This window comes from Diceros bicornis, chromosome 3 (genome assembly GCF_020826845.1).
Source record: "Diceros bicornis minor isolate mBicDic1 chromosome 3, mDicBic1.mat.cur, whole genome shotgun sequence".
NCBI classification, from domain to species: domain Eukaryota; kingdom Metazoa; phylum Chordata; class Mammalia; order Perissodactyla; family Rhinocerotidae; genus Diceros; species Diceros bicornis.
Window position 1 is genome coordinate 79,409,675 of NC_080742.1, and position 27,659 is coordinate 79,437,333.

General features: G+C 37.4%; 1 long non-coding RNA gene across 2 annotated transcripts in view; it reads right to left on the reverse strand.

The window, feature by feature from the left end:
- Positions 1 to 27,659, reverse strand: part of LOC131397364 (uncharacterized) — a 203,941-nt gene that overhangs the window by 139,992 nt on the left and 36,290 nt on the right. For both annotated transcript variants that reach the window (XR_009216751.1, XR_009216750.1), the window contains exon 3: positions 13,233 to 13,366. This is a non-coding gene — a long non-coding RNA (uncharacterized LOC131397364). The remainder of the gene's footprint in view (positions 1 to 13,232; positions 13,367 to 27,659) is intronic.

Sequence of the window (27,659 nt, forward strand, 5' to 3'; positions counted from 1 at the left end):
GAGAAGATAATCGTACACATATAGACAACAAAGAACAGGTGAGGAAAACATATAAAGACGGCATACAAATTAATAGGAAAAAGAAAATAATAAGAAAATGGGCATATGATTGGAATACACACTTCACAGAAGAAACTCAAGTAGCTAATAAACACATAAATTCTCAATCTCACCAGCAATCAACAAAATTCGAATTAAAACCACAATGAGATACCATTTCATACCCATCAATCGAGCAAAATTGAACTCTGGCAATGACAAATGTTTGTGAGGATACAGAGCAAAGCACAACCACTTTACAGAGCAATTTCATTGTAGTTATTAGATATGAAGTTGTGCATATCCTAAGACCCAGGAATTTTCTGGTTATACCCCACATGAACTAAGTACACGCACTAAAGAGACTTAGAAAAAGTGCTTATAGCCACATTTTTTTCAATAGTGAAAAACTGCAAAACAAACATCTGTCAGTAGGAAAATGTATTAAAAAATTGTGACATTTATAAAACTGAATAATACTATAAAATAATTAAAATGCGTGACTATAGCTACAAATGTTATTACGAATAAATCTCAAAAACATAATATTGGGCCAAAAAGGCAAGCTCGGATGATGCATATAATAAGTACTGTAGTGAATGCTGAGATGTGTTGCTTAAGTCTCTCTTTAGAACCCAAGGGCTCATTTCCCCAGCTACTAAGTGCTGCCAGCTGACAGCCCTTGGCTGAAAAGACTTGTCTTGTCAAAGTCACATCCCTTCTCCAGGGACAGCCTGTATCCAATAACTGGTGAGTGTGATGCTACAAACGCTTGGCCCCTCATTCCAACTTGGGACCATTCTGAAGGGCTATCCCATCTTCAGTGCTCCCTCTGGGATCAGCTGAGGCTTTTCTTGTGGCTGCACTACAGCCCAGTTTCTCTCTCTGCCCAATTCTGCTTCCTTCTCTCAAGGTGTTAATCCTATTATCTCCTAAATAAACTTCCTGCATGTTAATCTCCTTCTCAGAGTCGGCTTTCCTTGGAATACTACTTTCAACAGATACATGTTTGAAAACATGTACCACACAAATATAAGAAGACTGAAATCATACCAAGTATCTTTTCTGATCACAACGGAACAAAATTAGTAATTAACAGCCGAAAGAAAACTGAAAAATTCACAAGCATGTGGAAATTAAACAACACACTCTTGAACAACCAATGGGTCATAGAAAAAATCAAAAGGGAAATTAGAAAATATCTTGAGACAAACGAAAACAAAACATAATATACCAAAACTTATGGGATGCAACAAAAGCAATACTAAAAGGGAAGTTTATAGAGGTAAACACCTACATTAAAAAAGAAGATCCCAAATAAACAAGCTAACTTTACACCTCAAGGAACCAGAAAAAGAAGAACAAACTTAGTTTGTAGAAGGAAGGAATAATAAAGATAGCAGAAATAAACAAAATGGAGTAAATAAAATAAAGAGTATAAAAACAAAATAGGAAAAAAAAAAATCAACAAAACTAAGTTGGTTTTTGAAAAGATACCAAAATTGACAATCCGTTAGCTAGACTAAGAAAACAATAAGACTCAAGTAAATAAAATCAGAAGCAAAAGAGGAGAAATAACAACTGACACCACAGAAATCAAAAGGATCATAAGAGACTACTATGAACAATCACATACCAACAAGTTGGACAACCTAAAAGAAACAGAAAAATTCCTATAAAAATACAACCTACCAAGACTGAATCATGAAGAAAGAAAATCTGAACAGATGTATAACTAGGAAGGAGGTTGAATCAGTAATCAAACACTTCCCAACAAAGAAGAGTGCAGGACCAATGGCTTCACTTTTGAATTCTATCAAATATTTCAAGAAGTATTAAAGTTAATTCTTCTCAAACTGGTACTGGCATAAAGACAGACATGTAGACTAATGGAACAGAAGAGAGAGCCCAGATATAAATTCACACATATACACTCAACTGATCTTCAATAAGGGCACCAAGAATACACAAAAGGGAAAGGACAATCTCTTCAATAAATGATGCTAGGAAAACTGGATATCCACATGCCTAAGAATGAAACTGGACTCTTATCTTACAGCATACACAAAAGTCTACTGGAAATGGATGAAGGACTTAAGCGTAAGACATGAAACTATAAAACTCCTAAGAGAAAACATAGGGGAAAAGCTTCATGACACTGGTCTTGCAACAAAAGCAAAAATAAACAAGTGGGACTACATCAACCTATTAAACAATCAACAGAGTGAAAAGGAAACCTACAGAATCGGAGAAAATATTTGCAAACCACATATTTGGTAAGGGATTAATACCCATAATATACAAAGACCCCTAACACTCAATAGCAAAAATAAACAGATAAACAACACGATTAAAAAACGGGCAAAGGACTTGAATAGACATTTCTCCAAAGACGACGTACAAATGGTCGATGGTATATGAAAAGATGTTCAACATCACTAATCATCAGAGAAATGCAAATCAAAACCACAAGATATCACCTCACACCTGTTGGAATGGCTATTATCAAAAAACCAAAAAATAACTAGCGTTAGCAAGGATACAAAGACATTAAAACCCTCATGCACTGTTGATGGGAATGTAAAATGGTGCAGCTGCTATGGAAAATAGTATGGAGGTTCCTTTAAATACTAAAAATAGGACTACCATATGATCCAGCAATTCCACTTCCAGATATTTATCCAAAACAATCGAAATCAGGATCTCAAAGAGATATGTGCACTATCATGTTCATTGCAGCATTATTCATGATAGCTAAGAGGTAGAAACAACCTAAATGTCCATTAATGGATGAACAGCTAAAGAAAATGTGGTATATACATACAATGGAATATTAATCAGCCTTAAAAAAGAAAGAAATGCTGTCATATGTGACAACATGGATGGACCTTGAGGACATCATGTTAAGTGAAATAAGCCAATCACAGAAGGACAAAAACATGATTTCTAATTATATGAGGTCTCTAAAGTAATTAAACTCATAGAAGCTCAAAGTAGAATGATGGTTGTCAGGGGGGAAATGAAGAGTTAGTTGCTATACAGTGTATATGAAGTTTCAGTTGTGCCAGATGAAAATGTTCTAGAGATCTGCTGCACAATACCGTGCTTACAGTTAACAATAATGTACTGGTACACTTAGAATTTAAGAGATTTAAAAAAAAAAAAACACGTACCACAATTCTATTTATGTTTAGGAATACATCTGTTATTTAGTAAAAGTGCAAAAACATGCATGAGAATCATAAACACCAAATTCAGGATAGTTAAGAAAGGGTAAAGGCTTATGGAAGAATACACATAATGTTTTAACGGCTACATAACACTTTAATTCTATAATAAACCTTATGCTTTCTTTGTATGCCTGAAATATCCCACAATTTTTAAAAGTAACTTTAAAGAAAAGGACCAGCTTCCCCTGTATCAACTATTCTCTACCTGCTTTTTACCAAAATAAACAAGATAGATAACATGCATGTGGACAAGAGATTATCATGGGTGTCCCCACATTTGAAATAGGAACACATTTCATGGTGGAAGTAAAGAAAACAGAGCCACAGAGCTCTTTTTTCTTTTATATTCTTTCTTTTTATAATGTTGCAATCTCAAAAGTATTTACAAGTTTGTAACTCCTTACGGTGTACCAGCAACGATTATTTTAAATTGGCTGCTACATAGATAAAATCATGCATAATTTCTACAGTAATTCCACTTCTCTTTCTCCTGCACAAGAAATTATCAGATTTTGAGTGTGTGAGAGTGAAATTATAGGGATAACTTGGGTTTTGTCAAGTTTCAAACATAGTGCGGCCATAATCTGAACCAGGGCAGTCTGACTCTCAACCTGGAGAGTGTTGACTGCCAGGGACAAACCTCAGAGAAAACTTCTAAAACTAGGATTCAGAGTAAAAGGAGATGCCTAGGATTGCTCTTTCTAAATTCTGAACATTTTTCGTCAAAAATGTTAAAGGATAATTATAATTATGTAAAACATAACGGGCTCATGATTTGTGTATTTATAATATAAATACTAGCAAAATAAAGGGATTACCTGGATAATTTAAGTCAAAGAACACATTCATATGAAATATTCACACAGCTGAGATAAAACTGAACATTTTCCTATATTTATTAGAATAATTCCACAACTGCCAACTTCACTCTATTTGTTTTGCTCTGATTTTGGTTTCAAATTTTTAAATTTCACTGTATATTAAATTGAGTTCCATGTCCCTAGAGTTGATCCACAGAACAATGTTTTTCCTTGTCCCCACCCAACCTTCTGAGCTATGTTATGACAGCAAAATAGCAGAGGAAAGAATGTAGAAGCGCAAATGAAGAAAAAAAAAGTGTATGGAGGGAGGTAAGATGAAAAAATTCCAATTTTCCTAATATAATAATCTGGGACAAACAGATTTTGTACATACCTAAAACATCAAGCACAATTATCTTTAATCAGTATTAATTATTCAGGACCACTCCTGAGAAACTAAACTTTGGGTTCCATGTTTGTTTGATATCAAAGGCTTATAGACACAGTTGCAAAGAAGGAGGAAATCAAAATTCTCAGATACAGACAAAAAAAGAGTTGTTGGCTGGGAATGAAATCTGTACCAATCTATGCCAGCAAAAGCTTTATCTTAAAGGAATTTTATTCACGGTCCCTTCCTTTTCATTACCCCATGTTTCAAGTACTTCTTTCCCCTGACACTATCAAGAAATCTTTTTCTTTGACATTTTCCCAGGAATCCACTTGTTCCTAACTTTTCAGCCACATCCTAGAGAGGAATTCAGACCTCAGCTTGGGTTAGCAACAACACAGTCACTCCCTCTTGTGGTACAAAAGGGAACTGCCTGCTGACACCAGCACTCAAGCCCAAGAAGCGATTTCTGAGATTATAGCACTGGAGCAGGTACTGCACTGTCTTCATTTCATAGACAAGGAAATAGCCTAACTGAGGTCAGGCAACTTACTTCCTCAAGGTACCGCAACCAAGAATACATTTAAAGCAGGATCGGACCATATATTACTAAAGGATAAATCTAAAGCAATAGATAGAACCTAATTTTAACTTCTGTTTTGATGCAGTTTCAAAGCAACTGTTTAGTTAGTGTTTTCAGTTTAATACATTAGTGATCATTAACAAAACAGGAAAGTGAATAATGGGCAAAATTTTTCATAAGAGAATTTTTTTTCCAAATTGTTTTTCAATATTTTTCAAAAGTATAAAAATATGGTATTTATGTTTTGTATCATGGATCTACTTACTATCAAAGTACTTCTTTCAAAAGGACAGGGCAGAAATAATTAGAATTTCCAAAATAATAAATCATCATCCTCATTTACATGCTAATATCAATGGATATGAATAAGAATGTATGTTTTGTGTTAGTGGCATGTCGATAAATTTTAAAACTTGTTGATTTCCAAATACCTTTATTATGAATCTTTATCATGAATTAATATGATTAAAAGTACCTCCTTTACAGGGTTGTTTTAAAAGTTAAATGAGCTATTTCACATAAAAGATTGAGCAGTCTTTTCCAAAATTTACCCTTTTAATCTTCTTTGTCCCAAAGAAGTACAAAGAATGTACTTTATAAATGATAAAAATATGGAGAAAAGAGGCCAAGTAGAAAAAAATAATCAAAAGGAACTACTAAATTCTTAAATGTGATAGGTTTTCATGTGCAAGAATTTTGTCCACTCTGTAACTGCCCCAAAGTTTTCAACGGTGATTTTACCTATAAATGTGAGCAAGACTACAGCCCATGATATTGCACAAGCACAGAATGTCAAGTCTGGCACTGTCACTTTCCTCTCCAATACTGCACCTGTGTTCTCCCAAAGCTGGACAATGGGTCAAAGAGGATCATCTCTAAAGTTCAATCAAGTGTATGCACACAGCTGCATTCCCCTGATAAAACCTCTGAAGTGAATTCTTGGTTTCCCAAATGACCAAGCAAAACAAGTAAAAACTCCCACCTCCATGTGTGATACCACCGCTTGCTGAGATGGCCACGGCAAAAACTGAACTAACCCTTGACTCCTTTTTCTCCCATATTCTTCATACTCTGCCAGTCACAAAGTCACGTCATTCCCACTCTCTGAATCTCTTGCCTCTATTCTCTCTTCTTTAAACCCAAAGCCACAGCTTTAAGGTCCTCATCAACCTCCCCCCAACCTGGATAACAGCCAAGTCCTATTCATCCTACAAAACTCAGCTCTCTTCCATTGCCTGCTCTCAGGCCTTTCCCAACCCCTCTCATATGCTCCCCATCCCGACTGAGGCAGGTATCAGCCCCCCACCCCCAACACCATGCTTCTTTATCTATGTTTTATCTTCAGAGTGCCTGACAGATATGAGTGGTCCCATAAATCTTAGTTGAATAAAGGATTTGCTTTGGGGGAAGGGAAAAGGAGAAAAAGCAGAATTTGGTTAAATAGCTGGCACTTTATTTGGAAAAATGACAATGAATTTCACTCAAAGAATTGGTTGTTTCCAAAATAACCTTTTTCTATTTGCATACACTTGGGAAGAATCACGGGCAAATGTTCTATGGTTGTTGATTTTTCATTAAAATTAGGTAATTTTCTATCAGAAAGATACCCACTTTTACCTAACGAAGTAAAATTCAATCTCCTTTTTTACACATGAGGACATACAAGAGGAAAGTCTTAAAATCACTAACCCCAGAGGTCCTGATTCCTAGTCTGGTGCAGAACCTGGCCAGACCCAGCTGGAAAGTGCTCCAGAAGAGCTTCTCTTGGTTACACTCTATTTTGCCTCAGAAGGATCTTACGCCCAGGCTACCTAATGTCTCCACGGATATGGGGTTGGGGACAGGTGGGTAGAGGACCAAGCCCTAGAAGGGTGTGTTTTTCTATGTCTAAAAAATGCAAAGGTGTTAAGCCATCGTCAATTTCCTTCCTGAAGAACTGAGGTGGAAGATAACTTCTCACCACACATCTGAACTACTTTACACAAACAGCATATTAATCTAAGAAACTATCATTTCTTCCAGTAGGGGGTGGAGAGGTTAACAGTTATTAAATATAAAACCAATCATTCTAAACCAATGTTCACGTGCAAGGGAAAAACAGCTGTTACTGGTCACTAAATTCTGGGAAAGACAATTAATAAAGATTTCCCTTTTACAATTAGAATCCAAAGAGCATTTGACATAAAACAGTAATTTAGTAGGTCTCACCAAAGTATTCCAAAGCAATATATTACAATGAAATCAGCAATATAGTTCAACTTCTTGGAGAAACGAGAATTTAAGGTTTTGAGTGGCTACCCATTTTTTAACAGCTTTATTGAAGTATAATTTACATGCCATGAAAGTCATCATTTTAAGTGTACATTTAGGTGAGTTCAGTAAATTTATACAACTGCACAACTATTACCAAGAACATTTCCATCAGCCCAACAGTTCCTGTTTACAGCAAATTTCTGCTCCCACCTCTGGCCCCAGGCAACTACTGATCTGATCTATGGTTTTGCCTTTTCTAACAATTTCATATAAATAGTATCATACGATGTATAGTCCTTTGTTTCTGCCTTCTTTCATTGGCATGTTTTTGACATTCATCCATGTTGCTGTATGTATTACGATCATGAATTAGTACTTCATTCTGTTTATGGCTGAATAATATTCCATTGTATGGATGTTACATTTTGTTTATTCATTCACCAGTTGATGAATTTGGATTGTTTCCAGTTTTTGTCTATTGTGAATAATGCTACTAGACCCATTTGTTTGGTTTTTGAATGGACACAATTTTATAAATAACCTTACTGAGGTGTAATTGATATACAATAAATTGCATATATTTCAAGTGTACAATTTGATAAATTTTGATATATCTACACACCCATGAAACTATCATGTATAATCAAGATAATGAATATATACATCACCCCAAGTGTTTCATTGTGCCCCTCCCTTTGGAATTCTTTTCTCCCTCCTCTCCCTAGCCATACTCAGGCAACTACTTATCTGCTCTCTGTCACTATAGATTAGTTTCCATGTTCTAGAATTTCACCTGAACGCAATCATACAGTATCGTACTTCTGAGATTTTGACAATGACTGTTGAATCTATAGATCAATTTGGGGAAAACTGCCACAATAACAATACTGCGTCTTCCAACCTATAAACACAGTATATATATTCCCACATATCCAGGTATACTTTAACTTCTCTCAGCAAAATTTTGTAGTTATCAGTGTACAGGACTTACACTCCTCTTGTTAAATTTACTCCTAAGTGTTTTGGTCTTTTTGATACTATTATGAATAGATTTGTCTATTCTTGACATTTCATATAAGTGGAATTACATAATATGTGGTCTTTTGTGACTGACTTCTTTCACTTAGCATAATGTTTTCAAGGCACATCCATTTCGTAGCATGTATCAGTACTTCATTCCTTTTTATTGCCAAATACCATTCCATTAAATGGATATGTCACATTTTATTTATCCACTCATCAGTTGATAGACCTCAGTTTTCTAGGGGTTGATGGTTCTTTTAGCAACTTGCTTGAATTTAATCTGTAGAATCTGTTTCCCCCATGAAGTGTAGCCTTTGCTGTCTTTGCTTAGTTTTAAAAATTCACATTTCACATTTTCTGGCCTGGTTCCCTACGGGTTACCTCTGTGTCTCCGTGGCAGAGATTGCGTCCAAACACCTTGCACCTGTAAGCCTTCACCCTCCACTGATGCAGTCACATGTAGGGTGAAGGAGCATTCCAAGTTGCACCCAGTTCTCGAGGAGTCTCCCTTGGCTTTCACTTTTTGCTGGGCTCTCCTGCCTATCTGTCCCCTAGGCTGCAAACTTTAGCAGTCAGCCACAGATGTGTGGAGAGCTGACCTCAGCCCTTCTACAGCTCTCTCATTTCCAGGATCTCCCTGTTAAATTTCTGGCTGGTGGCCTCAAACCAGGACTGCAAACTGGGTAGCAAAGATGTAGGTTTTCCTCGTCCATTATGAACTGAGTATGCCACTTTTAGCCAGCAAAGCTGTGGGTTTTTCACCCCTAACCCTGACCTCCATGCCAAACTGAGTCTATCACTTCCAGTAAAAACTGTAAGCTGGTAAAACTGCAGCTCTCACCAACCAAGATAGAGGGTGAGAAGGTAGAAGAGGCCACAGGCCAGAAGGCCACAAACACCCACTCTTCTTACCCAAAGCTCCAGCATATTTATCATCTGCCTTTGTAGTCAATTTCCAGTGCCCAGAAATGATTGTTTTTGTACTTGTTTTATAGCAAAAGAATCACTCATCCACTTCACCTCTCATTAATGGGAGTGATCTTGGCTACCCATTTTTAATTTCTCAATGTCCCATAAAATCATCTCTTACAAAAACAAAGTATGACTACAATTCCACTTCACGTATCAAATATATAAATGCTCTCAAGTCTGATATAAAATGTATCATCATAGCTTGAAAATTTTCCATTAAAACAGTGGCTCCTCCACATAGTGTCAGCAAACATTATATTACAGTACCAAAACAGTCAGATATTCAGGAATTTTGAGATTCCTAAGGGATAAACCGATTGATTGCTTGGATCTCAGTCCTGGCTCTCGACCACAAAACTCTATGACGGCCCAAATATGATAGATTCTGTGGTGTTATTAACAAAGCTTGACATACGCAAAAAGCAAATTCTTGAAGATTCTATTAATATTATTACATATTATTCTCAAACCAGATTTTGTTACATTCCATTTTTTCTCCAGTTATTCCAAATACTGTCACAAAATCCTCAAGCCTAACTTGCTTTTAACATTCTTACTTAATATTTATAGAATGCTTTACAGGCGCTGAAGTTCTTTCACCTATCTCATTTGAAACTCAGAAAAATCTCATGTAGCAAGTAGAGCAAATATTATCCTCTTTTTATACCTGTTGGAACAGAAATACAGAGGGATTAAGTGTTTCACACAGCTACTGAATCAGATCTAAAATCCAATTATTCTGGCAGTGTTTCATTAAATGTGAACGCAGACCCTCAGCAAGATGAAATGAAGCCAAATTTCATAACAATTGCAAAAGCAACCTTTAACATAATCAATGCCAACCTCTCCACACACACACACACACACACACACGCGCGCGCGCTTTACAAAACACCATTCTATGAAATCCCCCTAGGAGGGAAACACGAACCCTCCCTACATACACACATGCAATATGGTGGTCTTAAATGTCACAAATCTGGTGGGTCATTTCAGAAGAATAACTTATAATAGACGCATTGGGAGAAATATGTTGTCATTTCTCTCATCTAGAAATCTAATTTTTATTTATTTTCCCCCAAAGCCCCAGTAGGTAGTTGTACATCATAGTTTCACATCCTTCTAGTTGCTGTATGTGGGACGCGGCCTCAGCATGGCCGGAGAAGCAGTGCGTCGGTGCGTGCCCGGGATCCGAACCCGGGCCGCCAGCAGCGGAGTGCGCGCACTTAACCGCTAAGCCACGGGGCCGGCCCTCATCCAGAAATCTAAAACCAAAAACTTCCTTGACCCCTCTTGACGCCACAGTTCCTGAAAAAAGGGTCTATACTCACTCTCTTCACTTCATTTCCTCTCAGGCTTTTGTCTCCACTACTTCACTGAAACACTCTTGTCAAGGTCACTAATAATTTCCTCATTGCTAAACCCAGTGATCGATTTTCAGCTCACATCTTAGCTAACCCATCAGCAGCATCTGACAAGGTTGTCACTCCTGCTTCCCTGAAACACTTTCTTTCCTTGGTGACTAGAATATTCCAACTTCCACCTTACGGTCTATTCCTCAGTCCCTCTTGCTGAATCTATCTCATCTCCCAACCTCCAAATGTTGCAGTGGTCCATGGCTCAGGTTCTAGACCTCTCCTCTTTTCTATCTACTCTCATTTCCTTGGTGGTCTCAACTCTTCTTAGGGCTTTAAATAACAATTAAATGCTAATGACTTCAAATTTGCCACTTCCACACTGATCTCTCACTGAACTCCAGACTCTGCCTACTTGACCTTTCCACTTAGATGTCTGAAGAGACATCTCAAACTTAATGTGTCCAAAACTGAGCTCCTGGTACCGCCCCAAATCTACCCCTCCCACATCCTCTCCATCTCAACAAAAGGCAACTCCATTCTTCAATTGTTCAGGCTGAAAACTGAGTCATCCTTGACACATCTCCTTCTCTCTCATTCCATATCCAACTTCACAACAACTTACAACTAGAATTCCATCACTTCCCTTGTTTATGGGCTCAGGCACCATCATCTCTCACCTGGGTCAATGCAGTAGCCTTGAATTGGGTCTCTCTGATTCCACCCTTGCAAAAGCTCCCACCCTCACCCCAGAGTATTCTAATCACAGCAGCTTCAACAGAAAGATCACGTCACTTCTCTTCTCAAAACCTACCAATTTCTTTTCATCTCACTCAAACCAAAATCCTTAGAATAATCAATGCTCACCTGATGTGACCATCCATTACCTTTCTCTTTCTCTCCCCATCACTCACTCCACTCCAGCCAATCACCTACCTCCTTCTACCAGTCAAACCAGCCAAGGATGCTCCTGCCTCACGGTCTTTGCATTTGTTATTCTCTCTGCTTGGAACACTCTTCCCCCAAATATCTACGGGGCTCTTTCTCTCACCTTCTTCAAATCTTTGCTCAAATATCACCTTTTCAGTGAGGCCTTCCCTGAACACTCTATTTATAACTGAACCCCTCTTTTGCATTTTCTCCAAAGTGCTTATTGCACTCTAATAGATTATACATTTTACTTATTTGTTTTGAGTCTGTGTTTCTCCAATAGAATGTCAACTCCATGATGGCAGGAAGATTTATTTTGCTCACTACTATATCACCAGCGCCTAGAATACTGTCTGGCACATGGTAGGTACTCAATAATTCTTTGATGAATCAAAGAATCATATTCTTAAAACAATACAGATTTATATTAATTGATCCATGCACAGACCAGAAGGTTCAAGGCCTACAGAATGCTGAATAATGGACGACTAAGGATGTTGATCATATATGACGATACAGGCCAGTTCTATCCATTAGAAATATAATGTAAGCTAAAAGTAATTTAAAATTGTCTATCAGTCACATAAAAAAAGTAAAAGAAAATAAGTGAAATTAATTTTAATAATGTTTTATTTAACCCAATACATCTAAAATATTATCATTTCATGTGATTCATACAAAAATTAATAAAATATTTTACAGTCTTTTTTTCATACTAAGTCTTTGAAATGTGGTTTGTATTTTATGCACAGCTCATCTCAACTGAGACTAGCCACATTTCAAATGTCAACAGTTATGTACGGCCAGTGGCTACCATATTGCACAGAACAGATATAGACCAAAATTAAATAACCTCAATGTAGTGGGAAATATTTTGTATATTCATTGTTTTTAACTTAGCATTCCAAAACAAGGCCCTGGTACAATCTCATGGTTTCTGAGTTTTGTCAAAAAAATTTCAATGAATATAACAAGAATAATAGATTTCATTCTGAGAAACAATTTATATCAAGATAACTGGCTCAACTCTTTAAATTTCATTCAGATGTTCTGATTAGAAAGAATGAATGCCCTTCTTCCCTAGTCTCTTCAATCAAGAAACAAAGTTAAATCCAGAGAGATTCTATGTTCTTATTAATATTAGCAGAAAAAATCACTACTTTCTAATAGAAAGAACTATCAAAATTCTATCTCCACTAAACAAACCAGTATTTATTTGAAGTTACCCAAAACACATTCTCTATTTTGGTTATATTAAAAGACAATTTTTGTATACATATAGTTGCATTTAAAAAATTCATAACAGTTCCCTTACTAATAATTTTGCATTTCATATTATAAAAGTGAAATAAAGCACTAAGAAGAATGCTTTTAAGTTTTTAATATATGCATTTAAGTCCTCACTATGTTTCTTAAAAGCTAAAGTATTAGGCATGGAAAATGTTTTCATTAACTTTTTTTTATCATCAAGGGATTAATTTCTTCCAGAATCCCATTATTTATACATATTCACTTACGGAATGACAGTAATTGCCATCATTATTCAACAAAGAAATTTAAAGAATCCAATTAAAATGCATAATATTTTAAAACTTTAAAGTTATAACATTTTACCTTTTTTTAAAAACAGTAAAACAAAACACAGCAGCAGCTACTTACTCAGACGTTACAAGGTGTTATCTATCACCTCCCATAAACTGGCAGGTTTGAGCTAAGATCATCAGCGAGGCAGAGAAACTCCAGATGGTAACATATCCCAACTCTTCTAACCCTGGAAAGCATTAATAAAATGCCTGTGTGAGAAAGAAAACTGGAGTTACAACCAAGACAGAACTCTCGCGAGGGGACTGTCTACATAGGGAATAACTTCTGTTTCTTCTTTTCTTTCTTTCTTCTGTTTAAGTGAGGGCTCAGAACAAGTTAATTCATGGCCCTGGAGCCATGGGTGACCTGAGATGGCAATACTTGGTATTACAACTGCCCTTCTGTTTTAAGAAATCTCTTCGGGGAGAAGCTTAAATTAGCGCAATAAAATATGCATCCTGGACTACTATAACTTGATCTCTTTTTACCAGCCTGATCCTTCAACTCACAGAGATCCTCCATCTCTAATCTTACAATTCATCCTACAAACCAAGACATCGTTGAAAGTGAAACATGGAACTTTTGAAATATTTCTTTATTAACCAATAAACTGTTTTTATTACACTGGTCTCTATTCTAAAATTAAAATTAATGTACATCCACTACATTAATGGAAAAATTTAAAGGTTCATTTCTATTACATGAACACTTGAAATATCATCAGCAGATTAAGTATTCTTGTTTATGTACTTTCATGTTTTCTTAATAGATTCTGTCTCTAATACTGTGTCACTGGTATTTTTTCTGAAAAAAAAAGGTTGATATGGTCTTATTATTTTTAATTTTTCACAAAGTTACCCTAATCTTCTTCAAAGTTTCATTTTATGTTAAATAATCTGAAATCACTGACATCTTCATCTGACTCTTCTGTATCAATACTATTTTTTACAAGAAAATGCTCTTTTCACAACTGATGAGAAGCCTGGTAAGTGCAAAGCAAATTCTGCTAAATAGAGGATATTCTCAATTCTGTTTTTCTCATACCAAATTGTAAGTATTTCAGTCTAAATATTTTCACAGATACTATCTTTTTGCCTAAGTTGGTTTTCTTTTTTTCCACTCTTGCCCCCTCCAGTCCATTCACCACGACACATTGCAGCACAGGTAGTTTTGACTCCAATGCAAATCCCATCATGTCACTTCCCACGTTAAACCTTTTCAACGGCTTCCCACTGCTCCTAGGACATAATCCAAAATGGCAACATGGCTCCAAAGCTCTGCATGACCTAGTCCCTTCCCACCTCTCAGGCTACATTGGCTGCCTCTCCAATCCTCAAAAGCACAGGTGCTCCCTTGCTCCAGGGCTTCGCATGCTCTGTTCCCTCTGCTTGCAATGCTCTTCTTCTCAGTCTTGGCCACCTTTGGTTTCTGAGAGGCTTTCTAATGCCCCCAATCAAAATTACACTGTGGGATTCTCTCTCTCAAAAGTACTCTGTACTTTTCCTAGGGAGCATTCATCCAAATCTATATTTACTTAGTGGTGTGTTCTTAGAAGGACTATCTTCACCAGAGAATAAACACTTCATGCGAATGTAGAGATCATTCCTGCTGGAGGCCCCCCTTAATGGTCATTTTTCACCAGCACCTAGCTCCATCCTTGGCACCTCGTGAACCTTCAATAAACATTTGGTGAATGAATGAATGAATGAAAGCCTGAGAAGGAGACCATAAGGAGACAAAGGACAATCTAGTTATTTCAGTCAACTTATCTGTGACCCAACACCTCACAATCCTAAATCGAACTACATCATCCATTTTCCCTTCTACACAGGAAGATTCTCATCAGCATATAAACAGTCTATACTCTCTCCCAACCGGAAAGAGAGGAAGACAGAGAGAGAAAGAAAGAGAGAGAGAGAAAAATAAACAAGAAGAATGAGAGAGAGAGAAAAGGACCTTTCTCTTGGACCCACATTCCCATGAATAAACTCCCCATTTCCCTAATCTAATCTTTCAGGAATACTCAAAAGAGCTGACTATGTCTGCTGTCTCCAGTTCTTTCCTCCCATTCTCACTTGAACCCACTCCAATCAGGCTCTTGACCCCACTGCTCCCCTGAAACTGCTCTTGTTAAAGCCACCAATGACTTCCATTTTGAACTATCCAATAGGCAGGTACTGAGGCAGGCACTTTAAATAAATTATCTCATCCATTTAAACAGTTCATCTCACCCACCCTGATAAGGCAGGTACTACTGTCATCCCCAGAGGGAGGTTAACTGAATTCTTTCAAGACCACTTGGGTAAAAAAGCAGCAAAGACCACTTTTACTAAACCTAATAGTCAATTTTCATCTTCCTGAACCTGTCAGTGGTATCTGACAGAGCTGATCACTTCCCTCTTTCTTTAAACACTTTCTTTCCTTGGTTTCCAGGACACTACACTTTCCTGGCTCTCCTCCTCCTTCACTGGCCATTCCTTCTTAGGCTTCTCCTCATTATCCCAACCTCTGAATGCTAGAGTGACCCAGAGCTCTCAGTTCTCAAACTTGCTTTCTATCTATACTCCCTCCCTCCGTCATCTCAGTGGGTCTCATCACTTTAAATACTACTGATAAGAGCCAAATCTCTTCCCTGAACTCAAGGCTCATATTTTCAGCTGCCTACTTCACATCTCCCCTTGGATGTCTAACAGACATTTCACACACAACATCACTCCATGCCAAAATCCTGAGGTGTACCCCCTAAGACTGATGCTCCTACAGGATTCCCCACCTCAGTAAACAACAATTCAATCCTTCAAGGCATCCCTGACTTTTCTCTTTCCCACACACCTCATACACAACCCATCAGCAAATTCTGTTGGCTCTATCCTAAAAATGTATCTAAATTCTAACTACAGTTGTCCCCTGGTATCTGCAGGGGATTGGTCCCAGGACCCCCCATGGACACCCAAATATGCAGGTGCTCGAGTCCCTTAGTTGCATCTGCAGATTCAACCAACCACAGATCATAAACATAGCACATGATTCGCGGCTGGTGGGACCCGCAGATGTGGAAGGCAGACTGTACTTCTCCCTCCTTCCATCACCACTACTGCCCCCTGAGCCTCCATCATCTCCATCTGGATTACTGCAACAGCCTCACAGCTGATTTTTCTCTTGCCTCACTGCACATTGTTTTCAAAACTAAAGGCCAGAGTCATATTGATATTAAAAAAAGTCACATCATGCCACTTCACTGCTCAAAACTCACTGTTTTCCTTTTCATTCAGAGTAAAAGTCACCACAACGGCCTACAAGGTCCGTAACTGGCCCCAGGTAACTTCTCCTGCTTCATCTGTTGCCAGTCTCTCCCTTGCTCACCCCACTCTTGTCCCACTGCCCTCTCTGCTGCTCCTGGAGGATGTGAACACACTCACGCCGGGGTCTTTGCACTTGCTGTTCCCTCTCTATCGAATGTGCCTCTTCACAGACATTTGCACGGCACGCTCCCTCACCTACTTCAGACTTTTACTTAAGTGTCAACCCATCAGGGAGGCCTCCCTAGCCATTCTCTTTCATGTAATATCTCATCACCACCATTACACTTCTATTCCACTTACCCTGACTGACTTTTGTTTACATTCATTCATAGTACCCCCACTGGGTACCTCCCTCACCCTTTTATCTCTTCCTCCTGTACAAAAGTTTCTTAAGGGAAGAAATTTTGTTTTGTTCAATACTTATCCCTCTAGTGGCAAGAAAAACGCCTGGTTCCTGATATATATTTATTGAATAAATAAATGGCTGAAAATAATATCACGGATAGGCAATTTAACTAAATCTCCAGACCCTACTGTTCTCAACACAAAGCTCTTGGAGAGCATGGACCATGCAGTTACAATTAGATTTTTCACAGTAACTTGCACACACAGTCTAAATATAATTTCATTGTTGATGATCATATCTCCCACTGAAATTTTAGTTTTCCTATATTATATGAATGTTACTAACTCTAAGAGTTAAGTAGAATGTTTTAAAATAAGACATTTGGGTCTCAATACCAAACTCCCTCAACTTATATTGCAACTAATCAACTGCTTCCTCCCTTGGGGAGGTTTATGTTTAGTTATTAATGTTTTGCCTGTGAGAGCTGTCTTGACAGAGTTACTCTGGAGCTCTCACTAGTGTATTATTTGCTGCGCCATCTGTAGGGAGACCTTGTAGCCATGCAGATGCTTAAACTGGATGGGAGGAGAAACAGTGACTGAGAGTCTAGTTGTGGTTACTTTCTTTTTACAAGGTTACTAGGCTCTTCTTTAAACTTCTCTGCTATTTATCCTTTAACTCTCCCAAAGGAATTTCTCAGCCCACAGCTAAATGTTTTCAAGATACTTTTCATGAGTAAGCTTGTCTTCCAAGAGATCCACGACTCTCCGGCTGCAACAGCCTGCCCACACTTCCATCTCTAATCCCTGGACTCCAAACTGTCACTTGTGGAGTTCTTATGGACTCTATATGAGAATATTTCATCAACACGATATCTTTGTGTGCTGAACTAAATTTCACAGATAAAACTGGAGCAAGTTGGACTCTGACAGTTATTCTATTCTTGAACACTGTTAAATCCTGTCTCATTTCACCAAGAACTTCAAAACCATTTGCATTATTTCCTGAATTATCATCAACCTATAATTTAATGAGAAACTATACACTTTCAACATACATTATTAGTGCTTTTCTTAAGTGTCAATATAAAACAATACTGCTAAAATCAGGATAGATCCCAACATGCCTAAAATATATATATATAACCTAGTATAAAAATTCTACAAGAACTGTATGTATGACCATCATCAATAACATGGGAGAATGAGGAACTAACATTTAGTAAGCACCTACTATGTGCCAGGCATTTTATCCACATTATCAGATGGAATCCTTATAATAGCCTTATATGGTAGGTATACACCACCAGACTTCAAAACCCCCCAAGACACCTCCTAAATCCCAGTGCTGCATCCTCTTACATACTGGCTAGGTGTGACTCAGCCTTAACAAGCAGAAATGATTGGTCAGTTTTTACCAAAATGAGCAGCTAATAATTAACACATATACCAAAACTGCTGTATCAGGTAAATACATAAGATCAACATTAAGCCTACAGAACAGGCTAAAGTGTTTTTAAACTTCTCAGTTAACTCACCCTAGTAGGCCCAAGGGATACACGCATTCTTAAAAGAAACTGCTCTATCATGACCATACTGAAGTTTTTCATGGAAGAGACAGACAATTTATTATATTTGGCCCTCAAATATTTCAGGCAAAAGTTGTTTCTTCCATGTCACATAAGCTGTGAAGTCTTAAATTACTATGTTATGAAAACTTATATTAATGAGTGCAAGCTCCTTGAAAAAGACAAGATTCTGCTGCTATCCCTCACTCTGAAGTGAACTAGACTTTGCAATGCGCAGAAAGATAAGCCCAGTGCTTAAAATTCCATGAAAAATGTTGTTTTGCTTCCTTCAAAGTTTAAAAGCTTCACATTAACCTACAAAATAAAACATCTCCAGTGCAGGCAATTGTTAGAGGACTTGAACAGAGTAAAACCCGCGCCTCAGCAAAAACCAGGCTGACGAAACCTAATATCGTAGAGAAAAATCTATCTAATAGTCCTACTGACAACCGCGAGTCTCCAAGGACAGCTTCCGAACAGCGGAGTGCTGGGTCCAGCGCCCGCAGAGCCCCCCGCACCCGGCCCCGCGCCAGCGCACGCACCTCCCGAGCCGCGGTTCCCGCACGCTCCGTAGACTCGCCCTTCTGGAGACCCCGATCCACACGCGCTGCACCCCTGCATCTTTTACATAACTGTGGTTAAAGATATTTTTCGCTAGGTTCTTTAAACAAAGATTCACGTGATAAATTTCTGCTCGACTTTAGTTCCAGGAAATGTTTGGTTTCTGCAGATGTTTATATGCTTCCGGTTGTCAGTACATGAAAACGATATAATTCTGTTTCTTTTTCTCACTTGAGCAAGTAGAAAACGTAAAATCAAATACATCACCCAAATCTGCTCAACACTGACACATGGGAGTACTTAATCCTTCAATCTCTTTTAGGTGAAGTTGGTTTTATTTTTTATAAAGTTACTTTACCTTTTGGCCTAAAATGTGTAAGGTGCTTTAAGGGTTTTCAGAAGCAAGGAAAGCTGTAAAATGTAAAACGTGAAAGACACACATAATGTTGACCTGCTTATAAGTTCCAGAAAAAAATGGAAAAAAGAGGAGAGCACAGTGGTTTTTTTACACTGAGAAGGTATGAATGCCCAGAATTAAATTATCTGTTATCTAAAAGATACAAAAGATTCCATAGAGAAACAAAACAACACTCTAAACCCGGTTCTACAGTTTGAATACTCAAATATGCCCTTGGTTGAATTTCCCTAAGAATACTAAAAAGCCTGCAATTTTTACAAGCTATTAGTAAGAGAGTTCTTCAAACATTATTTTGAAAAGTAAAAACATTTTAGAAAACTGAATTAAACTTGTTTTATGACAGATGTACATTCCAAGTCACTTCATTTGGAAAGCAGTCCGGATCACAGGCATCGGTATTACAATCACCAGCAGCCAAGAACCATTTTTAGCTCCCTCACTCCTTCTCAATACTGATGTTCAGGAATAAGGGGGTCCTAATAAGTGACTAAAGCAAGAAGTGACAAAAGTATCAATGAAAATCTTGAAGGCATTATTACTATATTTATACTCCATCTCCTTTCACAAAGCATTTGAGACAGCCTATAAAAATGCAGACATTAAAATAAAATTGTATTTTATAAATATAGAAATTCAGACAAGAAAAAAAGAAGTATGTGATTATATAGACCTGAAGGTTACTTAAATTAAGCCATAATTTGGCCCTACACTATCTGGTTGATAAAGCAAAAAGAGAAAACTATCAATTACAAAATTTGCACTGGCCATGATGGGATGGGAAGTTTCAGGGGAAACAGGATTTGTCCTGGTATGCAAATCTAAGAAATATTTCTCTAGGGGCCAGCCCCGTGGCATAGTGGTAAAGTGCACTAGCTCTGCTGCTGGCAGCCCGGGTTCAGATCCCGGGCGCGCACCGAGGCACCGCTTGTGAGGCCATGCTGTGGCGGTATCCCATATACAGCGGAGGAAGACAGGCACAGATGTTAGCCCAGGGCCAGTCTTCCTCAGCAAAAAAAGGAGGATTGGCAGGGATGTTAGCTCAGGGCTGATCTTCCTGACAAAAAAAAAAAAAAAGAAAAGAAAAGAAATATTTCTCTAGCAGATTATTATATAAATGATACACTGGGGTCTTCAATACTGTCCCTGATAGATATCCTGACTGGTTCATCCAGCAGTTTCTTCTAATATATAACACATACAGTAAAAATATAAAGCTCTCTGATAACATGGATGAATAAAAAATAAAACCCAGAAAGTCTGTCCAATAGAACTTTCTGTGATGATGAAAATGTTTTAAATATACACTGTCCAATATGGTAGCCACTAGCCACATGTGGCTAGTAAGCACTTGAAATGAGGCTAGTGTAACCAAGAAACTGAATTTCTAATTATATTTAATTTTAATTTTAATAGCCATATCAGAAGAGCAAATATCTACCCACTGGACCACACAGGTCTAAAACATTAGTTAGCAAACTTTTTTTAGTAGCAGAACCATTTTTGGGTTGACAAAGATATATGGAATCTAACACACAAAAAAATAAAAATGGTATACTGTGTATATTTATTTTTACAAGTTCAAACTTATAATATTAATTTATAATCAACGAGAATATGAGTTTTCCAATGGGTAAAAATTAGAAATGGAAGGCTATAAGTCAGAGTTATAAACTAAGATTAGCCCCAGGAAACACTTTATTTCTGTATTTTGTTTGATGCACTGGGCAATGCCCATGTGGGACTTCTAATTATACATTCTGAGCTACCCAATTACCAAAGGCCACACACAGCAGCCATTTACTCAGAAAGCATAAGAAGAAAACACAGCATGCCAGCAGAGCAGTTTCAGGTGTTTCTCCTCATGGGAAGAGTCCTCCCAGGAGTCTACATGGCCATCCAGAAGCTATCCTCCTTGGCATTCAGAAGACTGCTCAGGTGCAAGGAAATGAGAATCACAGGGTAGATGCAGTCACACTGGCTTAGAAGAAGCCTTATGTCCCAAATAGAAACCAACATCATCTCATATGATGGTCCCAGCCACAGCTTCCAGGGTCCCCACGAAGTTCATACTCATCTCTGAAAAGTGCTCCCAGGGAAGCTCAAAGCTACTGCTTCTAACCAAGAATTCACAGTTCGTGTGCAGTTCCTCCCAGTCCAAATACATTTACCAAATAAAGGTCACTTTTACCATAAGCAATATTGCCTGGTAATTAGTAACATGGTTGACTTTCCCCTTTTATCAGGAATCAGAGGAACTGAATAGAAAGTTCATCCAAGATCATATTTGTCCTTAGAGAATGAGAGATGGTTTTGTGAATTCTTTACTCACCTTCATGATTAAAAAAATAATAATCCTAGCATATCAAGAATAAAAAAGAATTCCTTACCTTCATCAAAAACCTACAACAAAATCACACTTAATAATTAAATAATAGAAGTATTTCCTTTAAAAGTCAGAAAATGAGACCAAGATGACTACAATCATCACTTCTAATCAATAATGTAGAAGTCCTAGTCAATGTAAGAAAAAAACAGAAATGAGATACAAAAATTTAAATGAAGTGACAAAACTGTCCTTATCTCCAAGTGATAGTTGTTTCTATAGAGAATTATGAAAGAAAGCTATTAAAACTAATACTAAAGTTCATAAATGTTGCTAGATGTAAGATGAATATACAAAACTAATATAATTCCTAATTCCTAATATAATTCCTATAAGCCAAAAAACACCACTTTGTAATTTCAATAGGAAAAGCTACCATTTAAAACGTCAATTAAAAGTTATAAGCTTTCTAATAATAAATCCAACAAAAAAGCTTTAAGAACTTTATGGGGAAAATTACAGAGCTAAGTAAATGGAAAAACATACCATGTTTGTGGATGAAGACCTAAATTTACCAGATGTGGATGAAGACCTAAATATCCCTAAATTGAAATGGAACTCAATATGATTCTAATAAAACTCCCTACAGAGTCTTTCGTGGAGCATGGTAAATTGATCCCAAAATTTGTAAGAAAAAAGAGCCAAGAATAGCTTTGACACATTTGTATAAGAAAACAGTTCGGCAACTTGTCCTCCAGGATGTGAAAACTTATTTTTAATCACAGTAAATAAAATGGTATAGGTAAATGAAAAGCAATAGAGCACCCAGAAAAACACTCATGTATGTTTGGAAATTCTTATATCTAACAGCAGGAATACTGCAAATCAGTGGGCAAAGGATGGAAAATTGACCAATGGTTCTGAGACATAGGTTATCTGTAAGGAAATAAGATTAAATCCACGTTTCACACCATGGAGAAACATTTTCAGGCTAATTACAGACTTAAACGTGAAAATAAAACTGAAAACTTTTAGGAAAAAAATATCGTTGGGGTAATGAGGATTTTAAAAACAAGATACAAAAAGCAGAAATTATGAAGTAAAAGACTGATAAATATTATTATGTTAAAATTTTTTCAAATTCTAAACAACAAAAGATTCTTTAAACAAAATGAAAAGCCAATCCACAGACTGGGAGAAGGCGCAGGTGCTAATTTACAGAATACACGAAGAACTCCTAAAAATCAATAAGTAAACACAAACAATTGAATTGAAAAGAAGAAACAAAAAATTGTGGACAGCCAATTAGTAGAAAAAGAAATATGAATGGAAAACAAACGTTAAGATGTCCAAACTCAGTACAATGCAATTTAACACTACAATAAGATACCACTTCACACCAGACTGGCAAAATATGATAGAGTAATAAAAGAAAATTGAACTGATTCAACTACTGTGGAGAGCGATTTGGCAATACCTAATAAAGGTGAAGACGCTCATACCTACAGCCAAGCAATTCCACTCCTGAATATGTACACTAGAGAAACTGGCACATGTACATAAGGAGGCATATATTAGAATGTTTGTTAGCATTGCTTAAATAGCAAAAAATTGGCAACAACTCAAACATGAATCAACAGGAGAATGGATAAACATAGGACGATACTATAGTCTTATAATGAAATACTACATATATTAAAAAGAATCAAAGACAGCTACGAATATCAAAGATTGATAAATGTTAAAAAAAAAAACTACAACGTTAACTTCTGCACAGCAAAAGAAATAATCAACAGAGTGAAAAGGCAACCCACAGAATGGGAGAAAATATTTGCAAATATATATCTTATCAGGGGTTAATGCCCAAAATATATAAGGAAATTCTACAACTCAATGGCAAAAATCAAGCAACCCCCAATTAAAAAATGGGCAAAGGACTTGAATAGACTTTTCCCCAAAGAAGACATACAAATGGCCAACAATATATGAAAAGATGCTCAACATCACTAATCATGAAGGAAATGTAAATCAAAGCCACAATGAGTTATTCCCTCACACTTGTTAAGATGGCTACTATAAAAAAAAATGGAAAAGTGTTGGCAAGTCTGTGGAGAAACTGGAATCCCTGTGCACTGTTGGTGGGAATGTAAAACAGTACAGTTGCTGTGGAAAACAGCTCCTCAAAAAATTAAAACTAGAGGGGCTGGCCCCCTGTCCTAGTGGTTGAAGTTCCATGAGCTCTGCTTTGGTGGCTCAGGTTCGGATCCTGGGCACGGACCTACTCCACTTGTCAGCCATGCTGTGGCGGCGACCCACATACAAAATAGAGGAAGACTGGCTATGGATGTTAGCTCAGGGTGAATCTTTCTCAGCAAAAAAAAAAAAAAAAAATTAAAACTAGAACTACTGTATGATTCAGCAATCCTATCTCTGGATATTTACTCAAAAGAGTTGAAATCAGGATGTTGTTGAGATATGTGCACTTTCATGTTAACTACACATTATTCACAACAGCCAAGAGGCGGAAACAACCTAAATGTCCATCTACAGATGAAAAGAAAAAGAAAATGTGGTCTATACATACAATAGAATATTATTCAGCCATAAAAAGAAGGAGATCCTGTCATATGGGACAACACGGATGAACCCTGAGGACATTAAGCTAAGCGAAATAAGCCAGTCAAAGAAGTACAAATACTGCATGATTCCATTTATAAAAAGTAGCTAAAGCAGTCAAACTCCTAGAAGCAGAGAGTAGTATGGTGGTGGCCAGGGGCTGGGGGAGGGGTAATGGGGAGTTGCTGTTCAATGGGTATAGAAGTTTCAGTCATGTAAGATGAAAAAGTTTTAGAGATCTGCCGTACAACATTGTGCATATAGTTAACAATAATGTACTGTACACTTAGAAATTTGTTAAGAAGGAAGATCTCATGTTATGTGTTTTTTATCACAATAAAGAAAAAATGTTAGGCGAAAAAAGTTGAAGAAGACTACAGACAGTAACATATTTAGGTAAAGTTTGAAATCATAAAATAATATTATATATATAATGCTAGAGATGTATACAAAGGTAGTAAAAGTAAACATATTTATATAAAGTTTGAAATCATATAAAATAATGTTTATATATGCTACAGATGTATACAAAGGTAGTAAAAGTATAAAATGTGTGTGGAAACGTTAAACACTAAATTCAAGATGGTGGTTTCTACTAAGGTTGAAGAGAGGAGAACAAGATCAAAAATGCTAAACAGGAAGCTTCTCTTTTGTCTATGACATTTTATTACATAAAAAAATGAAAGCAAATAATATAAAACTGATGGTGAGTTTTTGATAGTTTAGTCTATTTATTTTTCTTTATGTTTGAAATATTTTATTATAGAAATAAATTTTTTAGAACCTAATACTGAGAATATTTTTTTCCTTCCTAAGAAATGGGTATGTTTTATCTTTTCTGATAACAAAAGGTTCCATCGACCCCCAGCGGGGGAAGGATGGGCCCGAAATTATAGCAAAATTATGTTTTGTGTGTGTTCACTCTTCTCAGAAGAAGATCCATAGATTTCATCAGAGGGATCTGTGACTTAAATGAAAATGTTAAGAACCATGAACATAACTGATGATATTTGCCATTTTGTACTAGGCAACAATAAAAAACTAGAACCAAATCTCAATTAAAATCAATCAACATATTTGTAAACTTTTTCTTAGTTCTGATTTTCTGTTTACATGCTATTTCATTTTATATATTTTTGCTGTAGAGTTGCCTCAAACCCTCTCTGAAAAAAGGCAAACTATTAGTAAAAAAAAAAAAAAAAAAGAAACATCCTTTAACAAATCGTACCAAATCCATATAAGTAAAGACAAAATAGAAGAATCGGCTGGAATGAGCATAAACCCTGACACAGCAGCCTTGGGATCTGGTGCCGAGACAAATGGTTCCATTACTAACTTCAACAGGAAAGGCTACAGAGGAGATTCCACCACAGGGTGGGCGATGTCAGGGTTCTCACCTTTTTGGGCACACACACACAAAAAAAGATCCCCTAAGGAGTATGACAGTAAAAGGAGCAGTCAGAATCTGGGGGTGGGAAGTACACTGTTGATAAAAAAATTCCCCTAGATGATTCTGATACACTTTCCCCCATCCCACCACCAAAGGCCCCAATCCTTGCCTCAGTTGGGATCAGTGAGTTAGATTTTCTCTTTTTAATTTGTTAAACATTTAATGAATAGTTTATTGAGCACCTATTGTGTCACTGTCAGGAAGTGAGTATTTTTTTGCGTGTGTGAGGAAGATCGGCCCTGAGCTAACATTTGCCAATCCTCCTCTTTTTTGCTGAGGAAGACTGGCCCTGGGCTAACATCCGTGCCCATCTTCCCCCACTTTATATGGGACGCCGCCACAGCATGGCTTGACAAGCGGTGCATCGGTGCACGCCCAGGATCCCACCAGGCGAACCCTGGGCCGCCGCAGCAGAATGCGCACACCTAACTGCTTGCACCACCGGGCGGCCCCCAGAAGTGAGTATTTTTATACTTCTGCACAGTTAGAACTTTTGGGCAAATTTTACTGGGACCTGGGTTAAAGGGCAAGCCTTAAAACTTAAAAGACAACTGAACAGATAGTAAGAGGTTTATCTCCCCAGAAGTATGTGTTTTCCTTTGAGAAGGATGATGAAACCAGGGCTGTGTAAATATTTCAGGGGTTATAAACTCCGTCTCTCGTCTTAGGTTATTGCTGTAAGTAACAATCTGTCCCTGCCCCAGGAACCTTGTGTCTATTTTCAGGATAATATGAATAAATACAGATATTGAAAACTGATCAGTCACTAGGCACTATGCTGGTTTCTAAAGACACAACTGTGAATGAGAGAAAGCTCTTGTAGTCAACTGCGGTGCTGACACGTATATAATCTATTACAACACGGTATGGCAAGTCCATGACCAGAGATGCACAAGGACCTATGAGAGATCTGAGAATCTAAACCGAGACTTGAAGGATGAGGAGTTAACCAGATGCCTTTGTCTGCAAATAAGAGAAAATCCCAAACCAACCAAGCTTCATTATCTTCACATAACAAGAAATCCCAAGGAAGGACGGCTCAATCATGCCAGCCAGGGCACAAGCGCCACCTGTCTTTCTACTCTTCCGTCCTTAGTCTGGTGCCTGGCGCTTGGACTAGCTCCCCTCATGCCTGCAAGATGGCTGGAGCTCCACCCACAGTGGGCAGAACTTCCATGTAACTCTTTTTTCTCTTTCCGGAAAGCAAAACCTTTCCTGAAAGCCCCCAGGGGACTTCTCTTTGTGTCTCACAGGCCAGACCCAGATCACATGCTCATCCTCTAACTAACCAACTGGCAAGAATGAAACCTTCATGACAGCCGGAGCCTAGGGCCCAAGCCCACCCTCCCCAAAGCACAAAGACTTGCAAAGACAACTGGATTTTTGAACAAAATTGAGATTCTGTTAGAAAAGAAGAGAGTGGTGAAAGGTTGTAGGGAAAGCAACCAGTAGGATGTGCTACAGTCATTAAGCACTAACAGGAAATATAAAGAAATAAAATTTTTAGAATATTATGTTTGCAGTAACAGGAAATATAAAGAAATAAAAGACCACCTTGTTCTTAAGCAACCGCATACACATATTTAAATTTGTAAATTTTAATAGAGAAAAACTAAAAATAAATGAAACTAAGATAGTATGAACCAAGAGTAAGTACCACAGGGCTAGGAGATCACTGAATGATGCAGGGAGATCGGGTTCTGAATAACCAGAGGCAGTTCTGAAAGAAAACAACTACGAAATGACAGAGAGGTTGATTTATGTTTAAAGGCATAAAGGTAAATATTTATGGGAGAAGAGGTATGTTTGTTTAGCTGTAAGAGAGACGCTGTGGTGAATCCTGAGAAAATGCATGGACAAATATAAAGCCCACGAGGGCAGAACCCCTGAGTATCTGTCTTGTTGTATACAGGCGCTCA